The sequence below is a fragment of the Drosophila tropicalis genome, unplaced genomic scaffold, assembly GCF_018151085.1.
Source record: "Drosophila tropicalis isolate 14030-0801.00 unplaced genomic scaffold, ASM1815108v1 contig_859, whole genome shotgun sequence".
Taxonomy (NCBI): Eukaryota; Metazoa; Arthropoda; class Insecta; order Diptera; family Drosophilidae; genus Drosophila; species Drosophila tropicalis.
In genome coordinates, this window is record NW_027173353.1 from 3,920,431 (window position 1) to 3,934,645 (window position 14,215).

Sequence of the window (14,215 nt, forward strand, 5' to 3'; positions counted from 1 at the left end):
TTATTTTCATTTAACATTTTTGTATTATCAGGATTTGCGATTTCGAATAGATTTATGGGAATTTTAATAGCTCAAGCTTTGGTTTTGTGTGTTTTAGATAAGAAACTACTTCATTTTTGACTTGAAAACCATTTACATTTAAAAACGATGTGAAACGAGTACAGAACTAAGAATAAATCATAAGAATGATTCATAATTCTTTCACATGGAGTATTTTTTTGAGTTATAATCATATTATTTTAATGAATGAATAAGTTTAACTACTGCGTCAGCATTTAAATGAGATATAATAAATCTAAATGTCTGAAATGCCGCACAGTGGCTAATTTGACCAAAAGTTAATGGCAAAAATTTGCAATCGTTTGGTATTTTGAAATACTTTAAAGAACTTTTTGAATATTAGGGATGAATGAAATTTGTAATTATTTAATCATTATTATTTTAATTACCATTATTCATTTGTTTGATTGTTAGTCATTAACCAAACTAAACTTGGTATTAGATATCAATCTAATGTTTAGTTTATTGGCTAGTTATTTAGTGTAATTCGGACAGTTAATAAATATTTCCATCAATTATATTCGTTATTAATTATCTTGGCCAGCTGGTGGCAGTTATTCCCAGTGTGTCTGTGTGTGAGTGCTTCAGCGACTATTGCTAATTGCCAAAAAGTATCTGTTTGCTTCGTTGCTTTGGCGCGCCCTAGCTTTTAAATTGATTTTGTTTTTTTTTTTTTTTTGTTTTCTTGTTTTTTGCAAAGCCATTAAACATTTGAGCTTGGATACAGAAAAGTCGTCTGCCTGCGCCCATATGGTCAATGTAGTAACTGCCGCAAAAAGAAAAAAGACAGATCGTTGCCAAATCAATTCTAATTTAGTCAACGGCTTGTGAAGGACAACTGTGACTTTGCTCGATATTTTGCCATAGATCGTGTCAGATCACCGTGTCTGTGTGTGTGTGTGTGTGCGGGGGGTTTAGTTTTGAGGCATGTCTAAATAGGAGCAAACTGCAGCCAAGTAATGTGTCGGTCGACGTCATCAATTTAAAATAGATGAAAATACGCAATGCATGCTAATTGAATAATTTCTGAATTGTGGCACCTACAAACTGCAGCAACAACAACAACAACAACAACATCAACTTGTCATTTGCATTTTGTCAATTACACACTAACAACTAATTTAGTTTGTTTTAGTCTTAGTGAATTTTCGTTGTTGTTGTTGTTGTTGTTGCGCATGCGCAGGCGTTGATTGTGATTCCAATTTCGACAACTCATTCGGGGATTGTTTTCATTATTGTTAAGTGGGTGGCAAGTGAGTGTGTGTGTGTGTGTGTGTGTGTATTTTTCTGTTGTCTAATCAATGCAAATGCACATTTTTGGTCAATTCATGGTGTAAATTGTAAATTTATTGCATTTTAAATACATTTGTTTTGGCTGCGATTAACACACAAATGACAAAAGTATCTGAAACAGAATACGATACCAAAATGATGTCATCCCAAGAGTAGCAGCTGCTGCTGGTGCTGCTGCTGCAAATCTGTGACAGACATGCAGGGTCAGGTTAAAGTTGAATCATTTGTTTATTTCACAACACGATTTTTCTTTTTAGCTCACATTGATATGCTATGGAGTTGCCTGTTGTTGCTAATTAATTGAAAGCCATTTTATCGCTCACAAAAGCCGACTGGCAATCAATTTCCAACCACAATAGACTCTAATGCGTATTATTAACATGGACATGGACATTGCAATATGAGCAACAAAAAGGCAACAAAAGGCAAGCAGCAGCAGCTTCTAACTGCTTTTTTATCTTCGTTTTGTTTGGCATTGCAAACACGCCCAGGCTCTCTTGGCAAAAAGTCCTCCAAAACGACAAAAATATCAACTTTAATTTTTTCCAAGATTCTTTCAGTTTCGCTTTTTTTTATATATTTCTTTTGTGTGTGTGTGTGTGTGTATGTGTGTGTATTGCCCGTTGGCTTACAAATAAACTGCTTTTAACCTTGAGCGAGCGCATTTAGTTTGTAAGTCACGTCTAAGTCCCCGCTCAAAGGTTTTGACAGTAAACGTCGCAGTCGCCGTTGCCGTCGCCGTCGCAGTTGACGTCTACTGAGAAGCGCAGGCGCGAAGCCCAATCCCAAAACCCAAGCCTCAGACACGAATACACACACACAGATAGAAAACGATCTCCAGCAAACGTCTGCATTTTGTTTTTGCCATTTTGGCAAATTTTTGACGTGCCTCGTTTACCCTTTTTGCCAAGTTCTTGTTGCCAAGATGTATGTATTTGAGTGTGTGTGTGTGTTTGGTTGTTGTTTTTTTTTTTTAATTTTGGATTTTGTAAAGTGGCTATGACGCTTGACCAAGTTGATTTTTGCACGCCACACGAAAAAGGTTAAAACATGTTTTTGAACTAGCTATTTCTTATGCTGTTTTTTTTACCTTCCTCTGGTGTTTGTGTTAACGTGGTTTCTAATGGCCTACTACAATTTGTGGTCTCACCAGGCTTATGTCAAATACATACATATATTCAAAAGAAGCGATTATGTAATAGACATTAAAGCAAATTCAGGCAACTATCTGTCACATCTACCTACAGACTTGCCAAGAAAAACCAACCAAACAAATTGCAAACGAATTTCAGTAACTAATTCTCAATTCTCTGTAGGCGCAAAAGTTCTCATAGATTCTCAATGACAGTTTGGCTTACATTTGCCTACTTCTGGCAACAATTTTGGCAACACGTTTGCCAATAATTTCCAATCATGTTACACACGTCTTTAAAGTAAAAGTTTGTCTATTCGATAAATGTCATATTACATTATATATATTAGAAGCACTCGAATAGAACAACTAATTGAACCAGCAGTCCTCGGTAGATGAGTTGTCTAAGTGACTCAGTCATTTGGGCAACTGAACAACGAGGACCCGGGTTCGAATCCCAGGCTAGTGTCTAAGCCGAAGGCCTTAGTTAGGTTGATAGTTTACAACTATATCCTATACTTATAATAATAATTAATAATAATAAACTAATTGAACCAATAACTGTCATACAGGAAGTTAGGAAGTTATTGGTAACTCATTTAATTTCAAATCTGTACTCTATATACATATGTAGATACTAGTCAGATAACAATACTTAAAACTTCATTTTGTTTTGGGTAAGAGTTTCAAATATTATTTCTATGATAACTTTAACTTGTCTTAATCAAAGTCAAATGCATTTGTTTTGTTAATATATTGTCAGAGGCGTAGATTAAGAATGGCAGATGATGAAGAGAATGTCGGATTAGGGATTTTTCTATGTTAACTGAACCAAACTAAAGTATAGTCAAATTTTGTCTCTAATACTCACTCATATTCATTGTTTTAATGTAAAGAAGCCATAATCAAAGTCTATATAGTTCGAGTTAACTAACTAATCTGAATTCAAAATCAGCCTATCTATGTAAATTTGTTATATTGATAATTGTTAATTGTCTAAACATTAAATGTTAAAAAATATGTACATAGAAAGATTAGGAAACCCATGGCATTTACTAACCACTGACTAGTACATTAATTAAATAGATTTTTAGTGAATAAACAAGAAAAACCAGCGGCAAATAGCAACAAAAATTTAACAGCAAATCAAATTTTTTTTGGGCAGAATAGAAAGAAAGAAAGAAAAAAAATGAAATAATAATAAAATGATTTGAACAAAAAGAAAAATTAATATAAACATCTTTTTTTTACTGCTTCGTCTTTGTTGTTGTTGTTAGTGCTTGGCTATTTCGGGTTTTTTATGTATATACATGTACATATGTATGTAAGTAGCTATGTGTGTGTGTGTATAGAGGTCTATACAGTTTTCGCATCGATTCAGTTACACACACACACACACACCAACACATTAGCAGTTCTTAGGTTGCCAGTGTATGTGTGAACTTTAAATTAGACGAGGCACGACAGCAACAGCAACAGCAGCAACAACAACAGCAACAACTGCGGCACATGCGAGCAGACCCTAATAAATTTCGCATACTTTGCGAATTTATGCTGAGCAGCAACAACAAAAACAACCAGCGACAGTTGTTGCGAGAGAGAGAGAGAGGGAGAGCAAACGCCAAGCCCAAAATGATGCGAGGGCCGCTGCTGTTGCTGTTGCTGCTGCTGCTGCTGTTGAATGTCGTCAGCAACAGCAACAACATCAACAAAACCCAGTCTAATGGCGTCGCCGTTGACTGCATTTGGCTGCTGCTGCTGCGACTGCTCACTTTTTTTTTTTTTTTGCTTCTTACTTTTTTGGCGTTTTTCTCTGATCTTCTTTGCTTGATGTTCAAGGACAAGTGCCCCGTTTCGGCACTAAAACTGAAGTCGAAGACAGAGACAGAAACGGAGATGAAGTTGAGTTTTTGCTTGGAATTGGAATTAGTTTAGATAGACACAATTCAGTTAGGTAAAGTTCTACATAGCCTATCAGTAATTAAGTATACGCCTAGTGTGACTTGAAATTGATTTCAATTTCAATAATTGATGAATAGAAAGATATAGAAGATGATTTCTCCGTTGGCAAAGCTTTTAGCAATTCATTGTCTTTTTTTTATTATTATTATTTCTCCCTTTTATATCTCCTTTTCTTTTTCTTTTGTTGTTTCTTTTTCTTTTTTTATACGCTCTTTTTTTTCTGCGCTTAATTTTTGCATGCACGTTTTGGCGCTGACCTTGAAATTTTTTCTTTTTTTCTTTTGTGTTTGCGTTTCTTTTTTGTGTGTTCCCCGTTGTTGTTGTTGTTTTTATTTAAATTTTTACACACACACATTTATATGTATCTATGTACATATATTTTTTACGTTATTCTCTGCCTGCACAATGTCGAATAGGAAGCGATAATAATAATAAAAAAAAAAAACACATACATACAAATGAAAAAACAACAACAAAAAATTAAGAAACTCGCAAATTACTTCACAACCAACTACAACAACAATTGATTATACACATACATTTACAAATACATACATGCAGAGAGAGAGAGAGAGCACACGCTTGTTTATTTAATACTCATATTTAATTTAGTTATTCTGTTTTTTTGTATTCAAATTGACGTTTCTGGCTAAATCAGGTGGCATTTAATACATTTTTATAGACACGGGCGTAGCCAGAGAGACTAAAACTTAAAACAATCAGGAGGGGGGTGGGGTGGTGACTTAGCAAAAAAAAACTATTACCATCAATTATGGCTAATCTTGCATAAAAAATGACTCTTGTTAATGTTTAATCAATTTGTCAGCCAAGTGATAAACATTTCTCAACTCTAACTTTTAATGGCTAATGATAAATTTAATATAATGCTATGACCTAAGAAAAACTACATCCAAATTATATGTTTCAAATACAATCAAGAGAATATTCAAACTAAAGTTAACTCAGCTCAGTTTAAGAAACTTAAGAAATGAATCGTAATATCACATTTTATGGTTAACTACAATTAGATTACTGACATCATTGAATAATTTACATAACATACGAAACATTTCAAGGCTGATAAATTCACCATTTGTTTTTCTATTTTTGATTCAACTTACATTCATTCCACTCCCAAATCTATAAGCAAAGTCACACCCGTTCTACAAGTGACTAAAATCAAATAAAAATAAACAAATGATAAATGTGTTAAACAGAGTGATTATTATTACAAAAGTTTCAAATAAGTTCTAGCCACCTATCTTGGATCGAATCTAATTGATGTCCCTCAAAAACAACTTTAAGCTCTATCACAGGAGCAAAGATTTCTTCAACTTAAACTACGCCTATGTAGTTATTATTATTCAGCTAACAATTATTATAGATATTAATGTTTAAGTAAAATTAATTGCAAATTTCATGGGAAATATATAAAAATAATGTTTGAACTGAACACTTTTAGTTACACAATCCCAAAGCAAAGTTGACTTAATTATTTTCTATCATAATTTTGCTTCTTCAGAGCCTTTTGCAGCCTCATTAAAAATTGTCGCCAAGTTTTTGCACCTGTCGACAACGATGGCTGCCACCTTCAAAAAACAACAACAACAAAAAACACACACACACACACAGAATACCCAAGAACAATTTGTAGCAAGTGAAGAGGCTATAGGAATAAACATACATATTAACCAGAAATATATAGAAAAATTTGTTGTTGTCTACTTAGAGAACAAAATTGAAAATGAAAGTGATGCGATGAACGGACTTTGTTTTTAATTTAGTTGAAATTTTGTATTATTTGTTTTTGCTTTTGAGTGGAAGTGTTTTTCTTGTGTATTTGACATTTACTTGAGCTACATTTTGGTACAAGTTGTTTCGGTTGTTATTAATTTGACCTAAATTCAACTGACAGACTGAGAAAATAGAGTGTATTTGCATATGTATGAATAACGTTTCGGTTTAAGTATATTTCAATATTTTGTTTTGGGTTTTAGGTGTTGTAAATTGTGAGCCAAGTGAGTTGAGTCCTCTTGTTAGTCATTCTTTAGGGTAATTTGTCAAGTGGGCAACAGTGGGCAGATTCATTTTCCAAATGCCACTTTTTCTGACAGTTTGCTGTGACAGCATTTTCCGCGTCATTAGCCAGTGTGAAAGATGAAAGCGAAAGTTGCCAAAAGATGAAAGTGACGGCGAATGCAATACCCAATACAATTTAACTTGAATGCAATGGAGAAGCAGATGCAGTCTCTCCCTCTCCTTCTCTCTCTCTCTCTTTCTGTGTGTGTGTTGTTGCCAATTCCGACAATTAACTCAAGTGTCAATTGTTAACACTTTTCAATGACTATTAAATATGTCAATTTGTGTTAACAACTAAAATTTGTAATGTATGTTAATATTTACTTTAAAAAAAAAACACAACAAAATCATTTCAATTAAGTTGTCAAATGTCTGCTTTAGTGTGCATGACAACACACAGTGCGTATAATTAGTTGCATATTGCGCATACGCCGCGTAATGCGGCCAACACACACACACACTCACACAAACACCGAATAGCGGCCCAGTCTTGTAATTTATCATTTGACTTGAGCAAGAAAAAGAAAAAATCCTCTTCTTCTTGTCTGCTGCAATTAGAAATTAAATATCACAACAGACAAAAGAGCCAACCAACAAATGCCCCACAAGTTTTCAGTACGGAGGGGCCAACCTGTCGCAAACACAACAACAACAAATAACCGCAAATGCTTATGACAGAACGAGTGCAGAAAGCGAAGGCGTTTATTATATGTCTTGGCCCAAAGGCCGACAGTGCCTCTTTCTATGCATTTTGGCCATTTAATTAATTTCTGGAGTCTGCCCACCCACGCCCGAAAGACGCTGCAATGCTGAAATGCTAAAATGCTTGTGCACATCTCATAAAAATGCACAAATTATGTCTTATTGAGTGCGAAGATTGCCAGCAGAAGAAAAAAAATGCTGCTGACAAAAGTCAGCTCTCCTTATTTTTTGATACCCTTACCCCATAGGGTACATAGAAGTACTTAGTTGACATGGCAAAGCAGAAGAGAAGATGGTCTGACTTATTAATTGTCAATGCTTAACTTAGAGCTAATAAAAACCGATCTTCTGTTGTTGTTTAATGAAGATTAACAATCCACTCAATGGATTATTAATATTTAAACATTCTTGAGTTATAAGTAAGTCCATCTGATAGGAAGTCTTGAAGCCTTCATGACAAAAGAAAAGTAACCAACAACCAATTATCTATGATTCTTTTGGCCTTGTTTAAAAAAAAAAAAAGGGCAACCAAATAGTTGATTTTCAGTAAATTCTATAAGGGTCTTCTGTGGAAATACTTCCACGCAAAAAGCCAGAAATTTGCATGGAAAAAGTGAATGTATTTTTGGTTGTCAAATGATGTCTCAATTCAATTGCATCACAGGAAGTGCCGTCATCAAAATGTTACATACTCATTCATTCTGCAGCTGTTGGTTTTTTTATTGGATTTTTTTTATGACTGTAAAATTTATTTGATTCGTTTGTTCATTCTCATTATGTGTGGTCAGAAGAAATGGAACAAACTTTTATCACACTCTCCTACACATTGGAGAGCCAAACGAGAAGACCACACAAATTGGAGAAGTAAAACAAAAGATGAGTTGTAGCATAGTGTAATTAATATTTATCACATTTGAATGCGATTCCCATATAAGTATATAAATCTTATGCCCCCCATGAATCACAATTCACTATTGGCAGGCAGTTAGCTCCCTTTCCTCACCTTCATTCCCTTGGTCGATGTTCACTTATGATAAGCCGCTCAGTGTCTCAGTTTCACATTGGAAATGGAATTGGCTACTTCTACTTCTCGCAAGCTCTCCAGACAGGGCGTGTTGTGCATTCGTCTGGACAAATGTGGCATATAAATTAATTGAGTCATGCCAGACTTAGTCTTAGTTGGTGGCGAGCTCCTTCAGGTTGCATCCTACATACAATATTCAACTGTTATGAGTCAGTCAAGCCAACATTTTTGCGCATCGGTAAGCCACTTACAAGCCAAGGAATTATGGCGCGTGGCTGCAACTTGTGGCAGCGAAGCGTCAACAGCAACTTTCAACTTGCAACTGCCAACAGAATGTGAGAATGTGGCAAAATATGCAAGTTGTGCAAATCAGAAACAAAAACGAATCATAGCAACCGCAGCAGCAGCAGCCGCCGGAGACGGAGACGGAGCCGCAGCTCGAGCAATCATCATCAACTCTTGTGGTAACTTTTAAGGGTCGCACAGCAGCAATAAGAAGAAGAACAACAACAACAACATAGAAGAGCTAGCTGCATCAAGTGCCAAGTGGCAAACAGAAGACATTCTTCATTTGCAAATATTTTACATACATACCTACATATTTCTCTTTTCTTGTTTACTAAAGTTGTCTTATGAATGACATGTAGTTTACATATAGTTGGGGGATTTATTACAAGATAGTAATTCCAACTAAAGTTTAGTCAACAGACAGGATTGTAGAGATTCGAATTCAATAATTATCATCCTTCCCTCATCCTTTATACCCTGTCAAACAGATAAAGACAGATCTGAAATAAGAAAGTCAAACCAAAAAATGTCATATAGGATATCAATTACAGTGAAACCTCGATATAACGAACTTCGTTATAACGAAAAACCCAATATAACGAATTTTTTGTTAAGTCCCTTGAAAGGACTAAGGTTTTACATTTCAGTACCTATAGCGAATCAATAGATATAACGAATAATTTTGCGATCCCCCTCAGATTCGTTATATCGAGGTTTCACTGTAGTTGGTTTGGCCCAAAAGCAATTACCTATTTCGTTTCAAAGTGATCATTTTATCTAAATAAATAGAACATTTTTAATATTATTTAATTTAAATTAACCAAAAGCTCATCAAACTATTTCAATATAAATTAATTGGCATAAAGTTATGGTTAACATTTAAACAAATTCAAGCAAATTTATTATACATGAAAAAAAAAAAACTATTGACCTCTAACTGACACTCTGACAAAAACCAAAAACCAAAACCCAAAAATTTGCATAGATCATAAAAACAAAAGCAAACAAAACTTACATTTTCATGTAAGCCTAATTAATGCGCCTACAACCACAAACTTCAACAGCAACAACAGCAACAACAACAACAACAACAAATAGCAACAATTTAATTTTGTTTTTCAAGGTTAAAACAAGTCAAAGCCAAACAACCCAACCAAAAACTAGCGAATTTGTTGTAAACCATAGCAAAAACAAAACAAAAAGGCACAACAAAATAAAAACCCAATTTTTAAAGTGCTCCACGCACCAACACCAAGAAACACACACACACAACAAATGGATTAATCATATTATTTAGGTATTCAACATTGATGTTTACATCGCCAATATATGTATATATATGGTGGCACCTCCAGATGCGAATGGCAGGGGCCCTGTGGTAGGGGGGGGGAATGGAAATTCGAATGGGAATCGAACGCCCTTTACCTTGCTGACACACATTTTATGTTAAACAGTCAAAGGCAACGGCAAAAAAACAAAAAAAGATAAAAAATGTATACATTTTGAATTTTTACCAGACTGACTGAGGACTGAGCTGGGTGAGGGAAGGGTCTTTGTCTGCCGAAAGCGACTAATTTGGCAATTAAATAAACGGTGAATTATTGTTTTTTATTCGGGTTTTTAACCTTGGCAAAAAATTTACAGCTGATGTGAGAGATCGAAGCCAACTTACGAAGACGTCATAGGCATAATTTTTACATTTCGATAACCTGTAAGCCAAACACTATATATACCTATATATAGATTTGAATTTGCCCCTCAGATAATATAATAGTTCTTGGTTTTTAGATTTATTAATCTACACTTTCAAACAAACTACAAATCTGTAAATTGGAGAGCATTTGTAAGTCACTTCGCCCTTTATCTTTGGGATAACTTTGTTGAACTAATGAAAGGTCTTCTTTGTCCTATGTAGGGCAAATTCTAATGATTATTTATGTATATTGTGGTCAAAAAAGGCAAACAAAAAAGCAATCATAATATATTGTTTAGTTACAGAGAGATAAGCAAGGGCTAAGACGAAATATAAACTAATAAAATGCAATTGAACATTTCCCTCCCCCAAACTAGTGAGATATTTTGTGACAACTTTGTGTAAAAGCTAAATTTATGTATATATAAAGATGATTCATATATACATATTATAAGCATCAAATAATATAGTTTTTGGATGAAACTTACCTTTCAAGCTTTGTCTTATAAAAGAATGTTGGAAAATTAGTTTAAATGCTTTTCAATTCCAAGTGACAAGTTATGGCGAAGCAAAGGCTGCTTTAAAGTAGGCTGCAAAACTATTCATTAGTTTCAAAAAGACAGCTGTGGATCTAGCTCCATCATTTTGGCAAGGAAAATCTTTCATTTTGGACCGAAAATCCTGTATGAATGTCAAAATTTTTGCAATTTCTTAAGTCATTTTTTGTGTTTGGGAAGAAATAGATAAAAAATTGGTAATGAAATACACCGCCTAAGTCAGACTAGCAAAACTATTCAATGGTTTTTAAATAGTTAGTAATGGGTTTCATAATTTTGGTGGAGAAATACGGCCATTGGAGAGCATTTAATAGGAAAAGAAGGACAAAGAAGTTTGACTAGGGGAGTCTCCCCCGAAAAGCTGTTGGAATGCCCTGCCAGTTCTAAAATGATCTTCAAGGAACACCTCACTTAATGTCCCCAAATTGACAGCAAAGTTTAAGTCTTTATCGATTGATAAAACTATAAAAAAGAATATATAATTAATTTTTATTTAGACCTCGCAAAAGCCACAATGAATTTTCACTATATACAAATTGTAAAATGCTGAATCTTAAAAAACAAAAAAAATAATAATAATAATAAGAACAATTGTCGAAGAAGGGGGAAAAAACTCTTATTCAACAATTGTGAAAAAAGCGACAAAAAAAAAGTTGCCCATTTACTTTAACCATAATGTAAATATTTATTCATTTTTTTTTTCATTAACATTAAACAACAAAAAAATTCGCTTACAAGCGCCATACCCTGACTTGGCTGAAAAACATGGAAAAAATTTTCTGCTGATTTGTTTAAACAAAACGCATCGAGACAGCAACAACAAAGCTTTTGGTCTGCTTGTTATAAATATATGAAAAGTATTTTTTTTTTATTAAATTTTTTTTCTTTAGTTTTTTTTTTGTTGACGCAGCTGGGCCGCTTTTGGGGGCCCATGGTGAAACGGCCTGGCGCCAACTACCGAAAGCCAGCGCCAGAGCCAGCGCCATTTTTGAAGGTCTGCGATGAGCAAGCGCCATCAACAAAACCAAAAAACAAAAATAATGAATTTGGAAATATTTACTTACAATGCTTTTTACAAAAGCGAAAGCGACAAAAAATGCTGTAATGGTAAAACGTAAATGGCCAATGGTCATGACAAATGCAAGAACTCAGGGTCGGTCAGAGCATTTGAAAAACTTTTCCAATTTTTGAGTTTGACTCTTCAACTTTTACAAGAAACCGTCAAGTCTTTTTATGTGTCACATATAATTTCCATTTATCTTCTTAATTAATTCGTATACTTTTAAATATAAATTTGTTGCTGTTGTTGGTTTTTTATTAGAAAACAAGTTTCGACCACAGAGTTTGCACTCTTTTGGCTGTTTTGGCTACTCGACTGCGTTTTGTGAGCGTTGCAAGTGCCGCGCGTGTTCTAATGCGAAATTAATTCAGCAAGTTTTTTGTCTTCTATCATTTTTGTTGTTGCTTGATTTTGTAATTTTGAGAAAAGCAGCAAACAGTTGAGACCGAATGTTAAAGCTAATTTAACTATTAGTTAGTTAGTAGAAGCAGATTTCTTGTTGCTGTTGTTGCAGTCCGTCAGTTAACTGGTTTTTGGTGTATTTGGCCAAAAGTGGAACTTTTTTTTGAGGTTTATGTCTTGTTATGCGCTTTGTTGTCGTTAATGAACGAAGGTCATATTAATGCCGGTTGGCTATTTCTTATGAAACATATATATATATATACACTTTATACGCTTAGTGATATAATTTGTTTGGCAAAACAAATTTGCACGATTTAGTTTTGGTTGACAGTTAAATACCAACAGCTGCAATTGGGCTTTCATTACTGCTTGCATTGGTAACTACTTTACCAAGTTACATATACGAAAAAGTAATCTAAAGTATTTATCATAATCCTTGCTTAAACAATACTCAGAGGAGATCTTCTAAGTTAGAAGATCTTGAAACTTAGCATTAGAATCAAGCAACCAATATACTTAGAAGACTTTCCGTTCGTTCTCCTAGTCATATCAAAGGAAAAACAATCTCTATGCTCAACCATTGGATGCAATTTATCATCGGGCCTAAGGTCAGCTTGATGTTGCCGCTAACCACTTAAGCAAGAAACAACAGAGAAGAGAAAAACTATATGTATATAAATAACATCATAAAACATACATAAAAATGGCATAAGAAACATAAAGCCTCCTTCATTTTTGGCCACATTAGATTCATCTAAGAAGCCCAAAGCCCAAAGTGGCTTGGCCAGTTCAGTTCAGTTCAGTTCAGTTGCGGCTCATATGAAATGCAAACAGGCAATTAAATGGCGTTGCAAAAGGCGCAACTTGCCTATACCCATACCCATGCATATATGTATATATGTATATATCTATGTGCGTCTGTGTGTATGTGTGTGTGCTTGAAAATGCTGCGCATGCGTCCAGTTTTTACAGTTTTATTAACTGCATTTTTATCTAGCTACAGCAGCAACAGCTTCAGCACGAAACTGGCTCTCGAGCGGAAAAAAGAAACGTTGATGCCGCCTCTGCCACAGCCACAGCCTCAGCCTCTGCTCGGTTGCTGCTGCACGAAATACCCTTTTGGCCAAGAATTTGCCAAAGCTGGTAAGGCAGAAAACAAAAAAGATGCAGAAAGGAAATTCTAAAACTTCAAGCCATAGCGGCCAATGCAATGTTACCTTGCCGCACTTGTTCTCTCTCTACATCTCTCTCTGGCAAACCAGTCGTGGCAGTCAACGTCTAACTGTTTGCTGCTGCGGCCAGTCGGGGCAAGTGCAACAGCAGCAACCACCAGCCACCATGTCCGTTGGCTTATTATTTATACTAAAAGAAACTATAAAAAAAATGAAGAAAAAAAATTTATTTAGCCCACTACAAACCAGGTAAACAACACGATCGAGTTGTTCAGTAAAAATAAAATAATGATAACTGCAGAATTGTAAAAAAAAAGGTTTGCATTTTGAAACCTATTCCTATTGCTGCCGCTGCTGTTGCCGCTGCTGTTGCCGCTGCTGTTGCTGAGGAAATGGTTTGTCCTACAAACGGAACAGCAGCAGCAGCAGCAGCAACAAGGCTTTAACTTGGGCTTGTTATTTGTTCTTTGTGTCTAAACGAACGAACTGGCAACTGGTTGGTTGGTTACTTGGTTTGCCTGACTGTAATAGAGATAGCACTGCCAGGCATTGGGGCCTGGCTTCCTTATAGGGGCAATCTGGCATCGTCTACCTGAAGCTAACTTCAGGTTGCAGTTGCAGTTGCAGTTACCGTTGCAATTGCATATTTACCAAGGAATGTCAACAATTTCCTTTTAATAATTTGCCAGTTTGACAGGTTTTTCCTACCTACTTTTGTGCCTTTGGTCTTTTTATGCTTTCATTTGTTTATTTGGCCAATTAATTAAGTTAGTAAACATTAAAATCTTTAA

General features: G+C 34.9%; 1 protein-coding gene across 6 annotated transcripts in view; it reads left to right on the forward strand.

Moving 5' to 3' along the window:
• Nucleotides 1-14,215, forward strand: part of fru (fruitless) — a 142,743-nt gene that overhangs the window by 73,318 nt on the left and 55,210 nt on the right. The gene's annotated exons all lie outside the window — the stretch shown is intronic.